This window comes from Pleurodeles waltl, chromosome 8, assembly GCF_031143425.1.
Source record: "Pleurodeles waltl isolate 20211129_DDA chromosome 8, aPleWal1.hap1.20221129, whole genome shotgun sequence".
Taxonomy (NCBI): Eukaryota; Metazoa; Chordata; class Amphibia; order Caudata; family Salamandridae; genus Pleurodeles; species Pleurodeles waltl.
This window is the reverse complement of record NC_090447.1, coordinates 103,313,218-103,338,493: the sequence shown is the minus strand read 5'-3', so window position 1 is coordinate 103,338,493 and position 25,276 is coordinate 103,313,218. Positions and strand designations below refer to the sequence as shown.

The window sequence follows — 25,276 nt, the reverse complement described above, 5'->3', positions numbered from 1 at the left end:
TTCGCCTGACCCTGATAGCATCTCATCTGGTCAGGACGTTGTTGTCTGGGCAGAAATTCCCTGCAAGGCTTTCCTTGGGCTGCGTTATAAAAGTTCGGTGGTTCTAGCAGACACCTGCTGCACTCGCTGTATAGCAGCAGCGGGGCATGGTCTGCACGGTAGGGCACCCCCTGAAGGAGAGGAGTCCGATGGGGGCCGCTAATAGCAGTCAGTGCCCTACCGCTCAAGACTAGGAAATTATATTCTCTGGAAAGCCAGTGGTCCTATGTACTGGACCGGGATATCACACCTGCAGGAGTGCAGCACATCACTGAGGTGCCAGGTAAGGCGTTTTAAGGTCGAGCATAGCAGCGCGCGAGCGCTGCTTTTCCGACCGATTGGTATGTATCTGGGGTTCTTACCACGCCCACCGCACGCCCATCACTATCACTCGCTCGTGGGCTTGCCTTTAATAAACGCTCGGAGCGGTTTTGTTATTCCTTGGAAACCGACCTTGTTACATGGATAATTGCACTTTTGTCACTTTGACTGCGAGCGAACTTCTTTTTCCCTATTGTCCATCTCTTCGCGCTCACGGCGGCGCTTTGAATCGGCTCCCTTATGTCAACTGTTTTTCTTTTTCTTGTCAGTTTATGTGGCAAGAAAAGTCTAGTTAGGAATTTAAAACGCTAATAGTTCTAACTCGAGCAAACGCGGGACTCATTGCATTGCAAATGCTTGTTACTAACGGGGTGCGTGAGCAGAGAGTATTCAGCAGTCAGTTCTTAGGCCCTATATCGTTCTGTATTTCAGGCCGTGGTTATGCACTGCTCCCTTTCAGTACTGATGAGCTTGTCCGCAGTGTCTTTAAAGCACTGACACGCAGTGGCAGCCACCTGAGTGCGCACCACCACATGCAAGCTTGTGTGATGGTTTAGTGAGCTATAATTTTTGTTAACATGCTTGCAGGTCTTGATTATATGGTCTTGGGCTTGGTCAAATCATCTGTGTCTCAGGTTTGTTTGTTCAGACCTGCTTTTGGGGGGTGCTCAAGGGAATCGCAGTTGGTCCTGGTTGACCAGAAGTGGGGTGGGTTGTTGATCCAGCTTCCTTTGCTAAACGCTGGATGCATTGTCAGTCTGAGTACCACTGTAGTTGTCTACTCAAAACGCAAGGGTGGGTCTCGGTTCCAGTTTCCCGGATTCACCATGTTCTGCTGTTCCTCTGTGCCAAGCCTGACCCAGTGGTGTTGATGGTGGGGGGTAAATCATTATCAAAGTAGGGATTTAAATTGCTGGTTGCACGAGAGGTGATCACTGCATCCTTCTATTTAATTAAACTAGACAACGGATTGTCTGAGTAGTTCAGTGTTCAGGAAGTGGCTTCGATGATTCTGTCCACAAATTTCATCGAGGAGCATTTCCGAGACTTGGGCTTGTACTCACAGGGACCCATCCCATGGGCTTTTCAGCCGAGCATTGATTTGAACATGTAACCTTTTGCTAGACAAAGATCACTGATGGGAGGTTGTATGGGGCCAACCTCTGCTCAACAGGCCTTATGTGTAGACTTTTGAATTTCATGCCAGACTTGCTTGTGGACAAATGAGAACTTCGAGGAAGGTCTGTCAGGGGACGGCGCACCCTGGCTGCTTGAGTCAGTATTTGGACAAGCCGGTCCTTTGGATCTTTGGACTCCCCTATAGAAGGTTTTAGATCATACAGCTTAAACTGAGAAACTAAATAGAATGAGTTGTAGGGTGGTGGCCTTCATTCCCTCTCTATCTCTATTTAAAGTGCTTCATGGCCTTGCAATGGGTATAAAGCACTATATAAAGTTTGCAATGCAATACATATGAATCGGAACATTGCTTATTTTTCCACCTTTCTCCTTAATGTTCATAGACCATCACACAGGCCTGCCAAGCCCCTCTAGTCTGCAGATCTGATGCTTTTCTGATGCATTGACCTATCGGGGTATCAGCCTTTTGCTCCGCAGAGACAGCACTAGTGATCCACTGTCTCCCTGACAGCCCACATACAAGGTGTCAGGGCTCTTGCCTTCATGACCTCTGCTGAAAGTCTCCTCCTTTGGTCCCCTGTTCTTTCTGTGATAGTTATTTCTTGATGTTGCTGCTGAGTCTCTCTTTGCATCTTCTGTTTGAACTGTGAAATTTCAATAAAGCCATCCTCTCCAGGTCTCTTTCTTCTAGCAGTTACATCTTTCATTTCAGGAATCCTCCTCAACTTTTAAATCATTCAGGAGTGAGGAGTCCTACAAATACTATCTAGCCCTTCCCCAGTCTTGTAGCAGTTCTATGAACAGAAACTTTTAAAAAAAAAATGTAAACCACAGACCTCAGGATTCAAGTGGATATGGAGTTATAAAAATGAACACACATTATTTGCAGTTTTTTAAAAAAGTGTGAGCTTGGCCCAAGGAAATTAGAACACTTTGCAGCCCAAGATTCAAACTTGGTTTACCAGTTCCAAGGTTGACACCTCTGGCCGCTGGGCCACCTCTAGTCTTTTCACATGGCAGTGGCCAGTCCTCACGTGTGGTTGCCACCTGGCTGGCTTTACACTGGCATAACTGGTATTTTAATGTCCCACCCAGTACAACAATAAAACAAAACCCACCTAACCTCGGTATTTTTCCCCTCATCAGCACATGCTTTAAACAGTAAATGTTAGAAGAAAACAGTTAAAAGTATGTTCTACTGCTGCCCTACTGACCCCCGACAGATAAACGCAGACATAAAGGCCATGTTAAAAGCGAATACAGACAGTGCTTAATTTGTGCCGGTGTTTTGAATGCGCTCAGCACCGGCACCTATTCCTGAACGCCATCTCATTTTATAGGATTACACTACTTTATGGGGTTGTGTGTCTGTTTTTCAGCTGAATTTATCAGCACAGCGTTTACTTAAAATGGTGAATCTAGTGCATTTATAATGCTGGCGCTGGCTTTCACTGCAATAATAGGGCTGTTGGCGGAGACAACCAGAGTGGAATGTCTTGATTCCCTGCCACTTATTTTTTTTAATTTTTTGTATTCAAATTAAGCACTGAATACGGAGGATTTCTCATAAAATTCTACTTAAGAAGCAAGTCGGGCCTACTTTAAACAGTAATCAGGTGGACAGTATTTTTCCCTGGTAAAGGTGGTAACCCTACCAACATAGGGCCATGAGATAAATTGCCCGTGTCAAGAAAGGCTTCAGTCAGCTCCGCTCAAACCGGATGTATTCGTAATAGCTCCTCTGCGGCTGCAGGTCCCACCCCCGGAAGCAACCGCAGGGGCGCATCTGTGCGTGGCTTAAGAAACCACAATAAACAGATGAGCCATGAAAACGTTTCACAAATTATTCAAGCGTGCCCAGAGGGGAGCTGTGAAATGTCTGCGGTAATCCCTTGCACACGCTGCTGACGTACAGTACAGTTTAAGTTTATAGGGCTCTTGGGGCCCTGACTGTGTTTTTACAAGGCCCAGACTCAGTCTTTCTACCCTTCTCGTTCAAGTAGTTCAGCGGACTAATACCGCCACTGCAGAGATCTGTGAAGTACCCGTGATCACAGGTTAGAATCCTAACGTGTCCACTCAGCCTTTCATCCTTCCAAGGCCGATGCAATGAATGTCAAATTATTAGGTAAAAAAACATATTTTGTGCAATGCCAGTAGACCGCTTTGAGTGTGGCGCTTACATACATGCTGTTTATCCTGCAAGGCTCAGTCTGTGCTGCGATCTGGGAATCACATGTGGCCCACCAACCGGGGCTTCTGCGGCGTGAGACTTCAGTGTTGCGCTGTCTTGACATCACACCTTTCACCCCATTACAGCCATTTCAAAGCGCTTTCCAAATAGTCCACGCAGGGCGCTATTATCCAATTTCATCCTATCCTCACTTTCTCATCTTCAAAGAGGTGGGAAGCCGGATTGTGGACCCTCATTTACTGCCCTTACAGATGAAAGGGCAGAATCCATTTACCTGGAGTTTGAAGTAGGCAGGAGGCATTGATGTTGAAACTGCTGCTGGGGGCACCTTGGCTGTGGTGCTTTGGGGGGGCTTGTGGGCCTACATTTCTGCCCAATTTACAGTAGGGCTAGTTCTGAAATGTGGGAGGGGGCGTTGCAGATTCTGTGTTCTTTGTGGTTGTATGTTCTGCCTTTTTTCCTGTATATATAATTCGAGCCTTATTACGCTTGATCATGTTTGGGATGCGCATTGGGAAGGAAATGTACCCTCCCTGGTGTACATTCGTCTTCCCCTGCCCTGAGTGGCCGATTGCATTCTTTAGGCACAGAATTATGAAAAGTGGCGCAACACCTGGTGCAGCGCCAATTTTTTGCGCTCCTTAGTGCCCCCTCCAGCACAACTCTGTGTACGCTGTATTTAAAATATGGCGCACCATTGCGGTAGTCAGGGGGGCTAGCGTCAACATTTTTGATGCTAGTCGGGCACTTTGCAAGACTAGCGTCACAAATGTTTACGCTAATCCTGCAAAGCACCCAGAGGCCCTTAGAACGAAACGGGAGCCTCTTTATAACACCTGCACTTAGCAGGCATAAAAAAATGCTGATAAAAAGGGCGCAAATGAATCTCTGAGATTCCTTTGCGCCATTTTTATGGTCCCCCTAGTGCCGGAAGGCCCTCTTGTATACATTATGCTTGGCGCAGGCATAATGTGGCGCAATGGGCACAAAGTGGCGCAATGCAAGCATTGCGACACTTTGTAAATATGGCGCAGCATTTTTGCCCGTCCAACGCCACATAAATGTAAAAAAAAATATGCTAATGTGGTGTTGGGATGCGGTAGGCCACCATAAATCTGGGTCTTAGTGTTCTGTTTTTAAAAAATATATATTTTGGCCCCATCTTTATGGCGGTCTAGCGTGTGTGCAAAGGCCTAGGCCTGTCCCTTGACATCCGCGAGGACCTGGAGGGACACAGTTAGCCTCCCCTCATTTGAATGCAGCGGTCTACCCGCCCTGTCTTTGGTTTAACCAATAGAGTGATTGTGGCAGCAGAGCAGGAATCAGTAGTTGTGACCAAACCATTTAATCTGTGTTACTGGAGTGGAGGACTACTGACATACTTACGTAAAGTTCCACTTCTATGCCCTAATCCAGATCCTTGCACTAACATCCCATGGATGTGTTACGTGTGTATGGGGCCTGTGTGGTGCGTACAGCGTGTGAATATGAGTGAACCAGAGGAACTGAAACCTATGGCATCTATTTTGAAAGCCCCTGGCCTCTTTGTGTGCACAAGATGAAGAGGAAGGTGTTTTCCTTGACAGTGGAAGTGTATTGCTGACAATTCTTAAACCAGAGGGAGGAGCCCTAGAAAGTGCAGAAAAAGGAGGCCAGGCTCCTTTAGAAATGTGATTGTGTGTTTAATGGGAGGAACTGCTGCAAAGCTTTCCTGTAGCTCTGCCCTTCGGTTAATGGTGCAAGTAAAGGGTGGGACTGCAGTTTTCCCTTTAGGATGAAAAGGGACCTTTAAGTGAGAACAACATTTTGTTTCCTTCCTGATCACTGCCTGTAGGAGTCTGGCCTGGTTTGTAGTGGGTATCTAAGGTACTTACACCTTATACCAGGCCCTGTTATCCCTTATTAGTGAAATGTAGTAGTGTTCTAGCAGCTTAGGCTGAACTAGGAGACTGCAAAGCTCCTATAATACCACTATAGTTACACAGCACTTACACACAATAAAAGACAATACTCAGTGTTACCAAAAATAAAGGTACTTTATTTTAGTGACACAAGGCCAAAAATATCTTAGAGACAATACTCATCAGGTAAGTAAACAGTCATAGAATAGTGCAAACAGTAGAAAATACAGTAGATAGCAATGGGCCTAGGGGCAACACAAACCATATACTATAATAGTGGAATGCGAATAACGAATTCCCCCCTAGGCAAGTGTAGTGTGTAGAGGAGCACTAGGAGTGTAGGAAAACACCACAGGTAAGTAAAGTACCCACCCCAGAGCCCAGGAAAGCAGGAGTAAAATACAGCAAGTTTCCTCAGGACACACCACAAGTTGTGATAAGAGATTTTGCAAGAACCAAGCAAGACTGCAAGCAACAAATGATGGATTCCTGGACCTGAAGACCTGTGGAGAGAGGAGATCAAGTCCAGAAGTCGAAGAAGAGTCCAGGAAGGACAGGAGCCCCTGCCAACCTAGAAGAAGGTGCAAAAGTGGATTCTCCGGTCAGAAGAAAAGTTCAGAAGAGCGCCAAAGAAGATGGCTGTTGGTTCCTGCTTGGAGCAGGTGATGTCCCACATCAAGTTGTTGGATGCAGGCTGTTTGCGTTGCTGGATTCCACCAACAAGCCTTGGTTCCAGCAAGTATGCGGTTTGTGTCAAAATGAGCTGCCTGGACCCAGGAGGGACCTGGGGGTCTCAACTCGGACTGAGGAGACAGAGGGGGCTCTCAGCACCTCAGAAGACCAGGCATTACCCACGGGAGTCCCAGAACATGGGTACAAAGTCCCCATACAAAGTGCAGTTGTCACAGTACTGCACAGGAAGGTCCCACTCCTCTGGAGAACAACTCAGTGAGCTGTGCGTCACAGGATGGAGTGCTGGGGACCCAGGCTATGCTGTGCACGAAGGATTCTTGGAAGAAGTGCACAGAATCCCAAGGAGCTGCAGAAGACGCTGTGCACAGGGGTACTGTCGCAGCACAGGGAGGCAAGCTCTTATCTCCACCAAATTTGGACAGCTGGACCCTTGGACAGTCTGGGTCACTTCGGTCCACCACCTGTGTTCCAGGGATCATGCTCGTCGTCCGGTGAGGAGTCCCAGAGTACTGGTCATCGTCGCAGAATGGTGCCTGCAGAAGCAGGGAAGTGACTCCATCACTCCACAGGAGATTCCTTCAAATCTTCTAGTGCAGGTTGAAGACAGGCAGTCCTCAGAGCATGCACACCTTCAAAACTGTTGCAAATGCCAGCTGGAGCTGAAGTTGCAGGTCACAGGAGTCGTCCTGGAGACTTTGTTGCAGTTACAGCAGTTCTTGGAGCAGTCTGCGGTTGATCGGACAGTCAGAAGCTGAAGCAGAGGATGCAGAGGAGTTCTGGAGGAATCTTGCAAACCAAATCTGAGGAAACACCCAGAGGAGAGACCCTAAATAGCCCTGAGAGGGGGATTGGCTACCTACCCAGGTATGCACCTATCAGGAGGGGTCTCTGATGTCACCTGCTGGCACTGGCCACTCAGAGGTTACCAGAGGGTCCCAACACCTTGGAATCCAAGATGGCTAACGGCAGGGACACTCTGGAGGAGCTCTGGGCACCACCCCTGGGTGGTGATGGACAGGGGATTGGTCACTCTCCTTTCGCGCCAGAGCAGGGACTGGGGGTCCCTGAACCGGTGTAGACTGGCTTATGCAAGGAGGGTAACATATGTGCCCTTTAAAGCATTTCCAGAAGCTCTGGGAGGATACCCCTCCCAAGCCTGTAACACCTATTTCCAAAGGGAGAGGGTGTAACAGCCTCCTCCCAAAGGAAGTGCATTGTTCTGCCTTCCTGGGATTGAGCTGCTCAGTCCCCAGGAGGGCAGAAATCTGTCTGTTAGGTGACAGTACTGGGGTTGCAGTGGAAACCTCAGAAAGCTTGTTTAGCAGTACTGGGGGTCCATGGTGGAGCCCCCAGGAATCATGGGGTTGCCACCCCATACCAGATTTGGATTGGGGGGACAATTCCATGCTCTTAGACACTTCACATAGCCATATTCAGAGTTACCATTGTGAAGCTACATTTATGAATTGACATATATGTAGTGCACCCATATAATGGTATGCCCTCACTCCCGAAGTCCGGGGAATTGGCTCTGGACAACGTGGGGGCACCTTTGCTAGTGCAGGGGTGCCCTCACACACAGTAACTTTGCTCCTAGCCTTCAGTAAATGAAGGTTAGACATATAGGTGACTTATATGTTACTTAGTGCAGTATAAAATGGCTGTGAAATAGTGTATGCACTATTTCACTCAGGCTGCAGTGGCAGTCCTGAAGAAAGGTTTGTATGAGCTCCTTATGGGTGGCAAAAGAAATGCTGCAGCCCATAAGGATCTCCTGGAACCCCAATGTCCTGGGCACCTAGGTACCATATACTAGAGACTTATAAGTGGGGTCCAGTGTGCCATTCAAAATTGGGATATGGAGTCACTAAAGTGTAGTGACAAATTTGGTAAGTAGAGAGAGCATAAGCCTAGGCATTCTGGTTAGCAGAACTTTAGTGACACAGTTAAGCATACTGACGACACATGTTGGCCACATACTATGAGCACTGGGGTCCTTGCTAGCAGGATCCCAGTGAAACAGTAACAACACACTGACAAACTCTCACCAACAGGCCACAAATGGGGGTAACCATGCTAGAAAGAGGCTACTTCCTCACACTGCCAGAGGGACTGTTGGTGATCTAGATGCAGGATGCAGGAAGCTCTCGCCTCATTGGGCCTCTGTTGTGAGCATTACAGCCCTGCTGTGAGGAGAATCACTTAGCACAAATCCTGTTTCTGGAGAGCAGTGTGGAGTGGAAAGAGGAAAAGAGAACCAATCCAAGCCATTTCTGAAAGTGCAGACAGGGACTCCATTCCAATTGTCTGCTTAGACTCTATAAAAGTGGGAGCCCCTGGCCCACTCGCTGTCCTAGTTGCAGGTTCTTTTCAACCGAGGAAGTGTGTGTTCCACAAAGTACTTAGAGGGCTGCCGCACGACTAGAGTTGGTGCCTTCCCAACACCCACGTGCCCGGAGGTGAAGGGGCATCACCTGGAGTCTGAACTTGCTGGAAGAAGAGGCGTCTCTGGCCTGAACTGCTTTGAGGCCAACCTGCTGCTGAGTGAGGGAATGAGCTTGCAAAAAGATGTGACTGACCTTAAGCGCGAGAGCAGCTTGGCCCCGGGTGCTGCGTGAGTCCGCTGGCTGAAAGAAGACTGGGGAGAGAGGTTGGCGTGTCGCAACGATTGTTTGCAGCATTCTACCTGTGAAAGTGGTTCCAGGAGGAAAACGCGGTCAGCGGTCACTGCCACTGGCTTCAAAAGGTTGCTGCACCGCCCAGAAGTTGTGCTGAGGCGGACCATGCTGCTGCCATCCAAGCCTTGCTTGACGTGTGCTGTGTTGCTGTGACTTTTGGCTCTGGCAGCCACATACTTTACTTCACCACTAGAAGAGAGCCCTTAGATGCCGGAGTCACTGCCAACTTGTGAGGGAGACTGACAGGGGCTCCCATAGTTGACCTGCTGCCGCTGACACCAGATTGCAGCTCAAGCCTCCAGGGGATGAGTCTCCTCTCAGAAATGAAGTGAGGCGTGTACTGCAGGTCCCTGCCGGATGTCTGAGGTCTGTGTTTTAGTGAGACTGCACAAGAGCAGAAACATGCTTGAGAACTGAGTGCTTGAAATGAACTCTGGAGTATCGTGTTCCTAGGCCGTAATGCATGCCCAAGGAACACCCTGGCCCTATGTGGAGACCCACCTAGACCTACCAAAGTGCGGGGATCACCTGGTAGAGAGGTGAGGTTCGATAGAATGCAATGCACAGTAGACCAAGTGTCAAGGACAAGAATGGAGACTTTTTTATGTGCTCTGAAGTATAATGTTATAAGTGTGCAGATTACAGTACTCTTACCAAAGTAGGGCACTGGGTCTGACAGTCAGTTATTGCACTGCTGGGTGTTTGTTGAGAGCTGACTTTGTGCGCCCTCACACTCCCTCCATGAGAAGCCGGTGACTGCTCTCCATACCTTCCACTTAGAGTCAAGCTCATAAGGGGTTGTACATTTGCAGGGACATAGTACGATAGACCAGCGGCGGCCGCTGCATAATGCAAGAGGAGGGGTGGAGGGGAGTGGGGGGTGGTGTTCAGGGGCAGGGACAAGGTAAAAATGAAAAAAAAGAAAACACGTACCTTGCCTCCGTCCCTGCCGTATCCTGCCGCCTCGCGCTCCGCTTCCTTTGGTGTCCGAGCAGTCACTGCTGGGACACCAGCACAGGCTCCCCGGCAATCCTGGTGCTGCTTTCATGCAAAACCTGCCATGAAAGCAGCACCAGGATTGGTCTGAGCGGCTTGGACTTCCGCTCAGACTGTGCACTGTGGTCTGTACAGTTTCTCCAGCACGGTTGTGTATACAGCCAGGCTGTAGAAACCTGAGTGCGCATGTGAGTTTTGGCCGGGCCCCGCCCCTCCCTGCTAGCTGCGGTAGACCGTTTTATATTTCTGCTTCTAGCACAGCCAGTGGGGCAACGCTCCTTCGCCACATCAAAGGAGCAGCCCCTGCAATAGTCCCGGGGGCATCAGAGACAATTGACCTCACCCCACAGGGCTGAGTCGCAGTAGCCCCTGCTTGCCCCTCGGTCCCCAGAACTGGGCCTGACCGTGCTTATCACACTGTGGTGAACAGCTGACATGGAAAGATCGTTCCAGCATTGTGATGAATGCAGCTAAGCAAGGCCGAGTCTTTTCACCTGGTCTAGTTTAACTGTTGGCCATTTGCCAGTTTTACAGGTACAGGATACCATAAGGATACAGCAATTAAATGTATACACAGGATGAAAACAGTCAACTGTATCACAATTTTTTGCAGTTTATTAAAATACTGTCTATCTTGTAGGCATGAGCACTGAACAAGGACTGATGTTTGCGCGGACCGGTCGTGCATGGTCTGAATGAAGCAAGCCAAGCCTGTACTTTCACCAAAGATCCTTCATACGAAGCATCCCAAGTCATTTCTAACCAAGCTCACTGGTTACTTCTGTGAGTGCAGTCCCTAACTAGTCGCAATCCAAGTCCTTCTCTAGTTATGATCGAGGTCCCTGAATAGACATAGCTGGTTGTGACTGACAATCCCAGCTATTTGTGATAGAGACCCCCTCACTAGGTCTGACTGACATCCTGATTATTTGTGATCCCTGGCTAGTTGGGATCAAAGTCAGTGGCTAGCTTTGTTCGAGCTCCAGGGCTAGTTGTGATAGAGGACGCAGGCTAGTTATTGTCCCAGTTCCAGTCTTGTTTGGATGTATTACCTTGCCTGTGTGTGGTTGAGGATTTATGGTTTTGATCCACAGCCCTGGCTGGTGCTCATCGAAATCAATAGCTAGTTATGAACAAGTGCCCTGACTAGCTGTGATAGAGGTTCCTGCCTAGTTTGTGATTAAGGTCGCTAGCTAGTTGGGGTTGATGTACTCTACTTGTTGTGACAGACATTTCCCGCTAGATATGATCCAAGTACCAGGCTAGGTATAACCAAGGTTCCTGACAAGTTGTGACCGAAGTCTCCAGCTAACTGTAATAGGAGTCATTTTCAAGGTCAGTGGCTAGTTGTGATCCTAGTCCCTGGCTGGTCGGGATCGAGGTCGCTGGGTAGTTTTGATCGTTGTCCTTTACTAGTTCTGATGGAATTGGCCAGCTACTTGTGATTGAAATCCCTGACTAGTTGCCATTGAAGCCCATGATTAGTTGTTACCCAAATAACTGTGTTCAAAATCTTAGGGTAGTTGTGACTGAGGTCCTTCACCAATTGTCACTGAGGACCTTCACCAATTGTCACTGAGGACCTTCACCAATTGCCACTGAGGACCTTCACCAATTGCCACTGAAATCTTTCACCAGTTTCCACAGAACCCCTTCACCAGTTTCCACTGAAGTCCTTCACCAGTTGCTACTGAAGTCCTTCACCAGTTTCCACTGAAGTCCTTCACCAGTTTCCACTGAAGTCCTTCACCAGTTGCTACTGAAGACCTTCAGCAGTTGTCATCGACATCGTTTACCCATTGTCATCAAAGTTTCTGGCTAAATATGACTGATGTCTCTGTGATTAAAGCACGTGTGACTGAAATCCTTGGCTGTTTGTGATCTCAGTGCCTGGTTCTGCTCAAAGTCCTTCACACCACTAATCAATGTAATTTACTAGGACTTATCAAATACTTTTGCTAGTTCTGATCAAAGTCCTTTACTAGTTCTGATTATGTCACTACATTCAAGGTTCCCTAGCTACAAATACTCAAACTGTTTGCTTTTCTGTTTCACAGTAGATCTTATTGTGAGCGTCTCGCTAGAAAGAGCTGAGATTCTCCCAGTCCAACACTTTGCTCTAGTTCCAGGCTCTTTCTCTAGTCTGATTTGATTTTGATGTTTGTTTTCATAGGTCTCTATCTGACATGTTTCCTAGATGTGCTTCTGCACATCTGGAAGAATCTTGCTCAGTTTTTAAATGCTTGCCATCACTTTGGGTAAAGATAACCAAACTAGTCAAGTACTGCAGTGCGAATTGTGTGAACCTAAATGTGGTGGTTGCATCCTTTAAATACAAACACTGCTATGGTGCTGCACTCCTGGTTTGTCTAGTTAAGAGAGCTACATTACCTTGATACCCAGGTACTTTTAGTACAGTATGGCACCACGCGAATGACCTCTGAATTCCCACCTGAATTTGAGCTACTTCTTTCCAAATGATAAAACCTTTATCTATCAGTAGGAAATTGCCTAAAAATTAAGTATCTTTTTTGCTTTTTGCACCCTAGCTCTTTCATCAGACTTTGGGCCTGATTAGATTTTGGCAGACGAGTTGCTCCGTCACAACGGTGACGTATATTCCATCCGCTGAAATCTAAATTCCATAGGACATAACGGGATTTAGAATTCAGCAGACGGGATATCCGTCACGCTTGTAACAGGGTAACCGCATCCACCAAAAAACCTTTAAGGATCTTCAGCGGGCGTGATGAAAGATGAACATGCACATGTCTTGAAGTTTCCAGATTTTCTTTTAAATCTGCCCCTCTAGTGCTTTCTTCCATAGTGGTATTTTAATTGGTGACATAATGGACTTTGTCTTTGCCCCAGGGCCATATCTTCAGAGTGGAGGAGTTCCTCCTGTGCTAGAGTCTAGTCTTGCTACCCCTCAAACAGAGAGAGCATTGCTTACAATTCCACTGTATGGTGCATTCAGTTGTTCATCCCCAGAGGGGTCTTTGGGAGGGTGTACAGTTACTAGGCTATTCACTGGGCCATTGAAAGGCAAGTTAAGGTTCAGAGTGGTGTGGAGCCAGAAGATGTTGCCTAAGTATCATCTGACAACATATTGTGGCTGAAATATTGTTTACAACAATATCTCCCACTGGAGTTAGTAGAAAATCTACAACCAGTGGAGGGATATGTTTGCAAACAATATTTAGGACACAGTATTTATGCCAGACAATATTTTTCAGATTGAAGGGTTCTTGAGCGATCTTGTTGATGTTTTTTGGGGGGGCTGGAGGAGGGACTGATTAACTATTTGCTTTACTCCGACCCTTTTACTTTCAGTGTTCAACTGGTAACAGGAACATCACCTAATGCATACAGTGCCAATTCATTTAAGAAATATTTATTAGGTTCCTAATCCAGTTCTTCTCTCCTCATTTTCTGGCTCAAAGATCACACATCTGATGAAGTCACATAAACATTAGCTGGGACACTGTGACCCTTATTTATAAAAATTAAAAAAAAAAAATTACTTCCAGTTGCTCCACTTTATGTATAGTAAACTTAGGACTCTTAATATTCTTAAAAATACCAAGAGTACTCCCAGAAAGTTGGGGCTGTTGGAGAATTCCATGGGTGCTCATTCTCACATGCTTAAATGTATATGTGGTGCATTTTCGCACCTGCAACTGTTTGGAAAATTTCATTGCACTTTCTGTTTTTCTTACTTTTTCTTTAGGGGAAAGTGCACTCTTTGTGCGGAAGCACTTTTAACCCTTGTCAGGCATGAATCTCGCCACAGGAGGAATGAATGTAAACATGTACGAGTGCCCATATTCTTGTGGTTGTTCACCAGCCTTCCATGGCATCACCACCCTGCAAGGTTTACGCCTGTCCCTGGGAACAGACACAGTCCACTGGTGGCATTTTACACATATGTAAATATGTGCGGATTGTCGTGTTTTGTGAATACCAAATGTGAATTTACAGTCACAAATCATTACTTTTGCCCACATCAGTTGAATCTATTTAAAAAATGACTGTAAATGATTCCCAAAGAGCCAAACGAGCTTCAAGAAGGAACATCTACCGACCATGGTCTTCTTTCACACCCTTTTATAAAGTATCAATTCGCCTAAAACTGGAAAAAACAGAGTGGCCGCTTCAGCCCTTTTGTATCTGTAAAGAGCACATTCCCCCCTGGGTGTCTTGGCGTGTAATAACAGATGTTGATGTGGAGTTTATCGACCTCGGAAGCATGGAAAGCCGGGTGAACCAACGGGGCTCTAAGCTGTAATTGTGGGATCAAACACAGACCCCCTCTGCGAATCTAGCAGTCCCGTGAGCCGTCAGCCGGGGCCGTGTGTAAACCTTCCTGCCCATTTGTAACCTCCACTTACCACCTCTCTCGGCCAGTGCTTAATTTGTAAATAAAAAACGTGCCGGTGCCCAAAGCCCTCCTCTGAAACACGCGGGTGCTGCAATTAAATGTGAGAACACGGAATACTGAGGCTGCGTAATCCTGAAGCCATCTTGGGCCTCGTGAATCCATTTACAGCCACTTCCTGCCCCTTCAGCTCACTCTTGCAGCTTTCTTCCTTTGTGACGCTTTTTCGTTTTTCTCTTCCTCTGTCTTTCCTATATGTCTTTTGATCGCAGTGAATGCCTTGAGACAGAAAAATAAGTGATGGCCCTCAAAAATAAGTGCCGGTGTCCCGCACCGAAAACCACAGGCTCAAATTAAGATCTGGTCTCAGCCTGCGCTCACCACTTTTCCTGCAGCTTCAGGCATCCTAGGCCTGAGTGGAGGTCGTGGGAGATGCGGGAAGTAGTTAGAGCAAGCTACAGAAATAATGTAGTGTAATATTATAATATTCATAATTGTATGTAGTGCTTCATATCACACTTTTTTCGTTTCTAACCTCTGGGAGATTCATTGAGTAGCTACGGCCTTGAGCAGTGGCCAGACCTCATGCAATCCCATAACAATGTTTTTATATAGTGCTTAAAATCACACGTCTTCCATTTACAAGTGATGTAATTAACTGGTTACTCCAATTAATGGTGCTACATTTGGCCACAGAGGATTGGGTGGTGGTGTTAGACTTGCTGGGATTCCAACTTTTGAACTACAGATCACTTCTGCATTATCTCACTGAGCCATCTTGAGCAATAGGGCAGTTTGAGGGTACTCATTGTACAAGTAGTGCCATGCAGTGTAATATTATAATATTCATAATTGTAGTGCTTCATATCACACTTCTTTCGTTTCTAAGCTCTGGGAGATTCATTGAGTAGCTAAGGCCTTGAGCAGTGGCCAGACCTCATGCAATCCCATAACAATGTTTTTATATAGTGCTTAAAATCACACGTCTTCCATTTACAAGTGATGTAATTAACTGGTTACTCCAATTAATGGTGCTACATTTGGCCTCAGAGGACTGGACGGTGGTGTTAGACTTGCTGGGATTCCAACTTTTGAACTACAGATCACTTCTGCATTATCTCACTGAGCCATCTTGAGCAATAGGGCAGTTTGAGGGTACTCATTGTGCAAGTAGTGCCACCCGCATGAGTGCCTCCACCCTGTTCCTCCACGCCCTACATCAGTGTCACATAGAATCCTTCAATAACACATGAATCAACTGGCATGTGATTGCGTCCGCGAATCCAGCCGCTGCGTATTTCTTTTAAGGCCTGGATGGATTCTAGCTCAGGGGGCTTCTTTTGCACTGGATTGTTGGAGGCCCATCACACTGAGGTCTGTAGGAGTCAATCTGGTTCATTGGGAGGGTACTCTTGATTTCAAGGAGGTCCAGGCTCTTGAAGTGTGGCTCACACCATGAGGCCAGCAAAACAATTTTTTTTTAAGGATGAACTCTGATATTCCTAAGAAACTGTGCCAGCCAGCCTGGAGGTGGAGAAACAGATGAACCACACTGACCCGTTCAGATAATGTACACATTAAGATTAGCACAGTCTCTGACCCCTTTCAAACTACAATGACCTCTTTACATCTAGGAAATGTTCTATTGTTAGGTCCCAAGACAACAATGGTGTCCATTGTTTAGCACGTTCAATGGCATGTGGGCTATTTTCAGCACAGTTTTAGTTTTATTTCAACATGACAATACTTGTGGGAAATGTAATGCTTTGGGAGAGGTTGGGAGGGTGTGTGTCTTCAAACTATAGTGAACCTTTGCACTGGAACGGAAACTGTAATGATGCATTTCCGGCTGGAGATTTTCAAGTTAAGTGTTGGAGAAACTAAACAGGAAGTGTGGCTGTGCAGGCTCCCTGGGACGGGGTTCATTTTCACGTTTGACACGGTACATAGTAAGCGCTATATGAATCCAAATACAGTTACATGCCATCTTGTCTGTTTAGGTCTCGCCTAACATCTCGCATGCGCTGTTGCCTCGAGGGCTCTTGTATGCAGTAAAGGGCTTGGAGCCCGAACATCAGTTGCCATTTGCAAGCTCGATAGTCACACTTTGTAGCCGTCTCCTAATTTGCCGCCATATGCCCGACATCACCTAGTTTTATTTTTCGGCACATGCACAAAGTAGTAATTAATTTAGTTTAAATTTGGGTCCTTCAGCTATTTGCACTGTGCTTCTCAGAACTTTGTTTTGACACGTTTCTTTCTAATTGCTATTTTTTTTTCTACATTTCACTTTTGTACATACCATTTTTTTAGTTGCGGTTATTGCTTTTTTTTTTTTTTTTTGTGTAAGAGCGCATGTGCTTTAGGGCTCCCGCACCCATATTGCTCTCTCTCTCTCACACCCCACTCTGTATTTCTCCTCCTCCTTCTTACCTCTGCCATTTTTTTCTTTTTGTTTGCAGTTTTGTATAACAACTCAACTGAAGAGCATTAGAGCGCTCGACATGGGCAAAAGTTGGTTTACATAAAGTCACATTGCTCTTGCTCAGGCACGGGGAGATTATGGGCATGATTTAGAACTCAACGGACTGGTTACTGCATCACACACACACACACACACTCTCACTATCTCTCTCTCTCTCTCTATCTCTAGCTCACTCTCTATCCCTCCATCTTTAAAGGGTCATCCAGTGACTGGCGTATGTATGCATGCAAGTGCCATTGCCTAGTCGGATAGAGAGGCAGAGAGGTGGCGTTCTCTCAAGAGGCATCTTTAATTCCTTTCTGAATTGCAGGACAATAGAAGCAGTTATGGTGTTGGTGGGGAATCTTGTTCCAGAATTTGGGTGTGCATCTATAGATCTCTCTTCCTCTCCTCTTTTGAATATCCTTGGCCCAGTGCAAGGTCATAAATCGACCTCTAATCATCTTCTAATGAAGAATGTACAGCAGAAGGCATATCTGCATCACATTCAGTGCAGGGTAGTGAAACAATTCAAAGGTTGTGCGATAGTTAATAAAAAATAAATATTAAACTCCTACTCACAGTTCCACAAATAAACGTTCCCTGGAACTCTCCTGCTGATGAAAAACTTACAAGGTGCCTTTTCCAAAAATATTGAGCACTGTTTTTTGGGAAAAATCTGCAAAAAGCATGCATGATTTTGAGTGTCCATGGCTTTACAAAAGGCTTGCACAGTACAAAAACAATTTTCCTGAGACTAATACATGCTGTTAAGTTGGGTTACTCTTTAAACTATGTCTTTTAGTGAATGTATAGGATTTGTGCATCGCCAAGTGAAATGTCTTTATTTGTTTAGATCCTATTAAAATATTTATTTCCATCACACTTCAGAGTTATAAAAAATGTGCTTCATTTTTGCGTTCATAATTGCTGGATGTGTATAATTCATTTACAAGTATTTACATTTTGTTGTGTTTTTCAAAAAATGACATCATGCAGCCATTCCTTTCACAGTCCCTGTCCCCCAGCAAAATTGTCAAATAATTCACTTTAACTTTCTGTCTGTGCACCCCAGGGCTGGTCTAACAAAGTTGCCAGTGCTGCTTTGGGTTCCCAGTCCAACCCTGCGTTTGACACGCCCTGGCATCATTTTCATTTAGAATTTCATCACATTTCAGCATTTACAAATGAACAGAATTGTAGAAGTTACGAATTTAAAATAAAAATAAAAATCATAACGTCATAATCACTTTGTATCTTTACCTATACATATCATCTAGTGTCTTTGTGACAATAGCATTTTCTATTGTTTAATTTCAGACATTTGGTCTCTATATACATGAAAGGGAGCTTGGTTGAGAGGGAAAAGGAAAGAAAAGAAAAAGAAAAAACAAGAGGGAAGGGAGAAAGGAAAGCCGGTAGAGAACTAGACTTGCAAGAAGGCAAAGATAAACTTGGTAAGAGGTACTTGAGTGGGTGTTTTAGTACAAATTTCTTTAATGTGTTAAGGGCTAAGGAGTGGTTTTATGCTCCAAGTAATACATTTGTGAATGAGATTGTACATGTGTACGCCCTAGATTTGGTAATTTCTCAGGACGTTTACATTTATCTAGATATTTGTCCAATTTCTTCCTCATGTGTTGTAAGGAGGAACGCCAGCAGTACAAGTCAATATCAGACGCCCTTCTAATGGTGGATAGCCAATCCCACCGAGCACGAATGGCAATGTCATTGTAGGATTTCCAGTGGTAAAGAATTGATTTAATCCCCAATGTGAACATTAGGTCAACAGTTGTAGGTCTGGTTTGTTTAGACTAAGCAGTGTGTCCGTGCTATGTAGGCCCACTGGTATTGTTTATTAATCTCAGTTTTTGGTAACAAGGTCACCTGCCTTCCCCGTTGCAAGGCCAGTCAGATATAAGAGATCTTAGTCTACCCTCACCAGCTAACACCGTCATTCACCAGGCCATTCATCAGTGGCGGCTCCTCCGCTAGGGCAGGGGAGCTTCGCACCTTGCCAGCAGCGACCGCTGCAAATCGTTTAACAAGGAGAGGATAATAAACCATGTTTATTATCCTTGTTAAAGGGCGGGGCATGTTGGGTGATGAGTAGTCAGGGGAATGCACTGTGCACTCTCCTCACTGCGCATGTGTGTTTGGGCGGCTGTCTCAGGCTGGCCAAACACACATGCGCAGTAGGCTCTCTCCAGCCCAGCAACACTGTTGCCGGGCTGGAGAAAGCCCGCACAGGCTCCCAGTCTGCCTGGAAGCGCCCCTCCCAGCCAATCCTGACGCTGCTCTGAGCATCGTCGGGATTGGTCGCAAGGCAGGCTGGGAGCCTGTACCTGCAGTGATGGAGGAGCGGAGCGGTGTGCGGAGCGTATGTAAGTTTTAAAAAAAAATTCTTTTATTTTTATGTTTTAAATGTCCCCCATCCCCTCCTCCACGCACCGGCCACCCCGCACACTGTGAATCCCACAAGCTGCGACTGCCATTCATATCAAAGAAGGCTATGACAGCATTTCTTTGTACTACAGGGTGAATTTAAGCCCAGACTATGTAGGTTTATTGTGTCTAGTCTTGCACTTGATCACAGTTTCGGAGCAAGTCGTCTTTTGTGCGATGCCACTCAACAGGATCAGGATACACTTCTAGGATGACTTCTCAATCTCAAGTTTCTGACCTGCGCTAAAGTTATCAAAATTATATCCTAGCAGAAGACCTTTAGCGGGAAGGAATATGTGGGCTGCCCTGGAGAAGAAACTGTTGGTTCATATTTTTAAAATAAGAAGGATAAATCCATTATCTCTCAATTTTGCAGTGTGTGCTTTATTTGAGTTTTATTTGTGCATTTCTAATTTGAACTATGTAAACTACCATAGCATAAAATGCATATCAGTGTAGACTGGTTTTGGTCTTGAACTGGAGGTTCACCAAGGCTGTGCCTGTCTGTACCTGTCTATTCGTATATATGAGGGGGTCTCACACGTCTGCCATTAGCCACCTATTTTTTCACTCGTTCTCTCACCTTTCTCATACTACTCTTTCTGATCCCACATTTTCATATGTCTCTCTTTCTTCCTCCGTCATCCTCTTCTCCACTTATTTCCTCTCTGAAGGTCTAGCCCACTCATGAGTTCCCTTTTGTTTTATCTGTCCCATTTTTCTCTTTCACTCTTTCCCGCTTTGTTACACATGGTTTTATATTTGTGCATTTGTGTGCTTGGGTTCTGGAGGACTAGAGACTACACAATTGATTAATCCTATTGTGATGTGTTTGATCACACAACTACCAATGTATTAAACATACACTGGTCAATTCAAATGCCTATAAACAGCCATCCTATATACACCCAAACATCATAGCAATGCCAACCTAGGACAATAGGTAGTTTCCCAACAACTAACCCAGGAACAAGGTCGATCTGCAGCTAAACAGATTGACTGATTTCCAACAATACTGACAAGCCTGCCTTGGGGGGTTTTGGCATTACGTTGAAGAGGTTTCAAACTGTGGTCGACCCTCCAGGAAGTCATGAGATGAAATGTGTTGAACTGTTGGTTCCTCTCCGATGGTATCTTGGTCTGGGTGTTGTGCAGATTGCTGCTGTTAACATGTTCATGGAGGACCATGCCCCTTGCCCCTGCCTGTGCGTAACTAAACTCTGTCTACTTCCTTAATTGCTTTAGAGCTATCATTTTTTAGGTCGAGCATAGCAGCGTGCAAGCGCTGCTTTACTGACGAGTTGTTATCTATTTGGACTTTTAACCACGCCTACCTCACGCCCATCACTATCGCTTGTTCATGGGCTTGCCTTTCAAAAATCCTCTGTTATCATTGGTAAATGCTTTAGGTTTGTCCCTCCTTGGGACGGATTGGTTACCACCTTGGACATCGACACTGTTTTATGGCTAATTGCACAAACTTATTTTTTCCTTTTTGTGTGTCTCCTTCAGGCTTGTGGCGCGGCACTTTGAATCGACTCCCTTATGTGAAACTGTATTACTTTTCACTTTCAATTTATGTGGTGAGAAAAGTCCGGTTAGGAGTTTACAACGCTAATAGCTCTAACTCGAGCAAATGCGAGACCCATTGCATTGCAAATGCTTGTTTTTTTTGTAAACCGACAATGGTTACAACCAACACACCTCTGTTTGGAAATAAGGCAACATTATCCTTTGAATACTTTTATAAATTTTCAGACCAAAAGCAGTGCCTGTGGGCAGTATGGGAATGGGTTAATGGATTTAATGCTATGCACTGTGATCTCCATCTTCCCTTCCAGTAGCTTGGTGTCAGTAGTGGATATGTCCTTCATGGTGACTTCTGGGGGTTTAATGGCCAACTTTTATGATGCTGAGTCGGATAGCATATCTGGCGGTGAACACGCCACAGCGAAAATGTGAAAATTATGGAAAATCAAAAGAAATGGGTGATGTGCATCCTCCTATCTATAATTACACATGGTCAGTTCTTTTTAATTCTCCAGTGAGTGTATTATTGTATGAGCAGTCACAATACGACGCTTGTTTTAGTGCAATGAATTGGTCTAGATTCATTGGTTCGGCCTCAAAAACCAAGGTACTGATACCTGACTTTGCAACTAGAACTTGGTGCCCACTCTGGAATGGGAACTAGTGAAAACATTGACTGTAAAATTTTCTATTTATTTTCCAAAAGAAATCCTACCCAATTCTCATCCTGGTATGTACATCTTCTTATAAAATGTTCGACCTGCAGATTATCCCACCATCAACCACTTACCACCAAAGATGGTAGGGCTGAAGTTAGAAGAGCAAATTAGATTGAGCCCTTATATGTCTGGGAAGTACGTTTAGCTTGATTTAAGAGTTAAATACACATCAAAGTTTATGTTAGGTTGAGATTTTTCCAGTCTATATTTTGTAATCTAAGTTTTAACAAAACTTGTTTTGTCAGGTTTTTCCACATGGGTCTTCTGTGATCTGTGGGAAGTTAGATGAGGTTGGTCCACTATAGGCAATGCCACCAGAGGAGTCCTTCCACTTGTACTATTCGTGTGTTTGTTCCCTGCACGCTCCCTTTTTCCCCATTTCATGTGCTTTGGGGCTAATTTGCAAAGGCCTTAAAGAGTACGTAAAAGAGTACTACTTTACACACTCCAAAATGCTCTGTGAATAGACCACAAGAGGTCCCAATTTCTGAGCATCCAATGCTGATGCTTCCTGGACTCATAATTGTGCAGCGAACCACACGTTTGATGGGGCAGCGGACCGCAGGTTTGATGGGGCAGCGAACCACACGTTTGATGGGGCAGCGGACCGCAGGTGTGCGGCCATCCTCACGCTCCACAAAATCAAGCCCTTAATATCATACTGTGCATCAGTATGGTAACTAGGACTAACAGGCAATGTTACCATTTTCAATGATTCTGTGTATTTATCAGTTGATAATGAGCACCATTCAATCATCAATTTTGTAACAGCATTAGATATTTTACCATATATCCAGTGTGTGGTTGGCAGTGGGACCAACAGGTGGGCCATGTGTTTTGTGTCCAAAATGCAAGTTGTAGCAGTTTGAATAGACACATATTCTCTCAGGGCCTGATTCACAAAGGAAAATTTACACTTGTGTGTAAGTTTACAAATGTTTTCTGTTCACAAAGGGATTTACAAGTAGTATCTTTACAAGTGCTGAGTCTCCACACATTAACAGACCTATCTTCTTATCAGGCCCTCAGTGAAGATGGGCTTTGCCATCCGTACTACAAAGATGACACTGCTCTTGAACATTCACGTCCCTTGGGTTTATGATCTTGTTATATATGGCACCAAGATGCATGCTTATGTTTATTTTGTACGGGAACCAATTTCTTCTAGGTACTTTTGTAAGTAGCCACATACACACGGTAGGAAGTGTTGACAAGACTTGGTATTTCTGTGCAGTGTCTTTAGTTTCGATGGGTCAGATTCAGAATGAGCCATGGTGTTTAGAGAGAGGTCACAGCCAGTCCTGCATGCCTCTAATAATGTCAGAACACATCCTTTGTTGCTCCCTGAAATCTATGAGCTGAGAGGTGCTGTTGATGTTAAAAATTTTATTTATAGGTCTATGGCCTGTTTAAGAACCCCCTTCGCCTCCAGCCCTTTCAGAGCTGGGGTGTCCTCCCCACCCCTATTACAAAGACATACTTACTCCTGTCCTGGTCAGGAGTAAATATATGAACTTCTTGTGAAAGACAAATGTCCTGCTAATTATTGGTGAACGCCCATCCCCAGCTTTTGAAATGAAACCTAATGCTTCTAAACTTAGTACTAAACTCTGCAGCAAGACTCATCACAAACCCAAGGACAACAGAGCTCATCTCTGCTGCCATGATGTTTCTGAACCGCTTAACTCTGGGGAAGAGGTGCATACTCAGGCTAGCATTACCTATGGGACCTTTCTCTACAGCTCCCCACAAATCCTAGCACAGTAACAAAGGAGGACTGGTGTTTGAAGTTCCACAGGTCAGAAAGCAAACACCTGGTCCTTTCACACATCGCATTTAAAAGAGGAACGAAACAACTCCTATCCAACCACTAAACTTCTCTGTAAACAGGGGTGTAAACCAGGGAAGACGCAACGAGGAAAAATATCACTATTTCTCCTTGTTTTTTTCTCTCTTTCTATGCTTGCTGCATGCTGCATTCTGCATATAGAAAGAGGAAACAGCTTCCAAGGATTTATTTTAGTGCAGGAAGGTCCCTTTTCCCTCATAAAATGAATCCTGCATGCAACGCAGGCACCCTTACGCCACGGTGCAAGGGTGCCTGCGTTGGCACTAGACACCCAACAGGGCGCCAGCGAAGGGGGAAAGGACAGGAATGCACCGTAAGCCATAGATACAGCATTCCTGCTCTTTACTTTTTGTTGCTGGGCAGGACAGCAAGACACATGCAAATACAACATGGTGATGGATAAAATGGTTGAATTAATCTCAACCACTGGTAGTCACTCAGGCCGCATCCCAAGCCATCATTTTTTTGCCCACTATGCCACCTCAGTTTGGACCCAGCCATATGCAAATCAGTGTTGGCCCTGCTCCTTGTGCTAGGCCAGGTCCTCGTGACCCGAACTACCTGACCAAAGCTATACCTGGCTGAAGAGCTCTAACCAGGGTGAAACCGGTCCTAGGTTGTCTGTGTTCCGGTTCAGGGAGGACCTGGCCTGGCAGCTCAGGCTTGACTGTTCCCATGAGGAGCAGGGTCAAGACTGATTTGAATACCGGGTCCAAACTGAGGCGGCATGATGGGTGAAAATTGATTGATTAGTATGCAGCTTGAATAATTCCCAGTGGCTGAGATTAATAGAAGAATTCCACCCATCACCTTGTTTTTTTTTTACTTTTGAAATCACGACTTTGTATTTTTCCCCCCTATGCATATAACATATAATCCCCGCTAGTAAGCACAATATGTGACTCCTACACCTTGTATCCCTCATTGTCTTGTGTAACAATTCCTGTACGTTCATTTACACACCTTAATGATTGCCTCTGTATGTGTGGGTGTGACTTAAAGTGCTATGGCACCCTACATTCGGATGTGTAGCTCTGTAAAAGAATTTAAACAATTAAGTAACTGCTATTCAAATCGGTTTTTGTGCAATATATATATAGACTGACACAGCTGACATTCTTACCCTGCATGCATTTCTATCATATACAAAGTCCCTCCAAATCAAAGTCTAAGCTCTTGTGAAGTGATAACAAGCCCTGGGCCTTTGTTTTCCTGAGAGAGAGAGGGAGAGGGAGAGGGAGAGGGAGAGGGAGAGGGAGAGGGAGAGAGAATATACATAAATAAATATATATATATATATATATATATATATATATATAGTGCCAGCATTTACATAGAATCCCAGGGACGCCTCTCCATACCTGGCTGAGAGCACTTGGACACAACCCAACCACATATTAGATAATACATTTCAAGGGGTGTAGCTCCCCAAACTAAGCTACATCTCTGCCAGTACATTATTGTCGGTTCTGCCTCTCACTCAGTTCACTGTGCTTTACTCTTAAACTTCCCTAATCTATATTTTTTCATCCCAGTAATCTTTTGAGTTTAAGATAAATACCTAACTCAGTGGGTAGCTCCACCTTGGCAAGGCACCAGTTAACTCCTAATATGTTGTAATTTAACTAAATCTCTGTCACTCAGAGTTCCTCGTCTGAGAATTTGGTTTTCCGTTCAGACTTTTGCCCCTAAATCTGCATATTTAGGTCTGGGCGAATAATCTGTTTTTTTTTTAGCTTTGCTGAATGCAGTAGTTTAACTAACGCGGTTTGCTGATTTTCGCTTCCGCATTCTCTCAGGCAAGGGAGGGTGGGATTAAAATACCACAAACCATAAAACTTTCTGAGCGTTTTGGCGTTTGATGAGCCAAACCAATCAAAACTTCAAATAATCCACAAAAGTCTGCGAATTTTAAAATGGGGGATTTGT

General features: G+C 45.2%; 1 protein-coding gene across 2 annotated transcripts in view; it reads left to right on the top strand.

Annotated features, from left to right (window-relative positions):
• LOC138249772 (P2Y purinoceptor 3-like) overlaps positions 1–25,276 on the top strand; it is a 223,502-nt gene that overhangs the window by 95,158 nt on the left and 103,068 nt on the right. The window contains exon 3 of one of the 2 annotated variants that reach the window (XM_069203846.1): positions 18,125–18,261. The exons of the other annotated variant lie outside the window; for it this stretch is intronic. The gene's annotated coding sequence lies outside the window, so the exon portion shown is untranslated. The remainder of the gene's footprint in view (positions 1–18,124; positions 18,262–25,276) is intronic. 2 annotated transcript variants of the gene reach the window in all.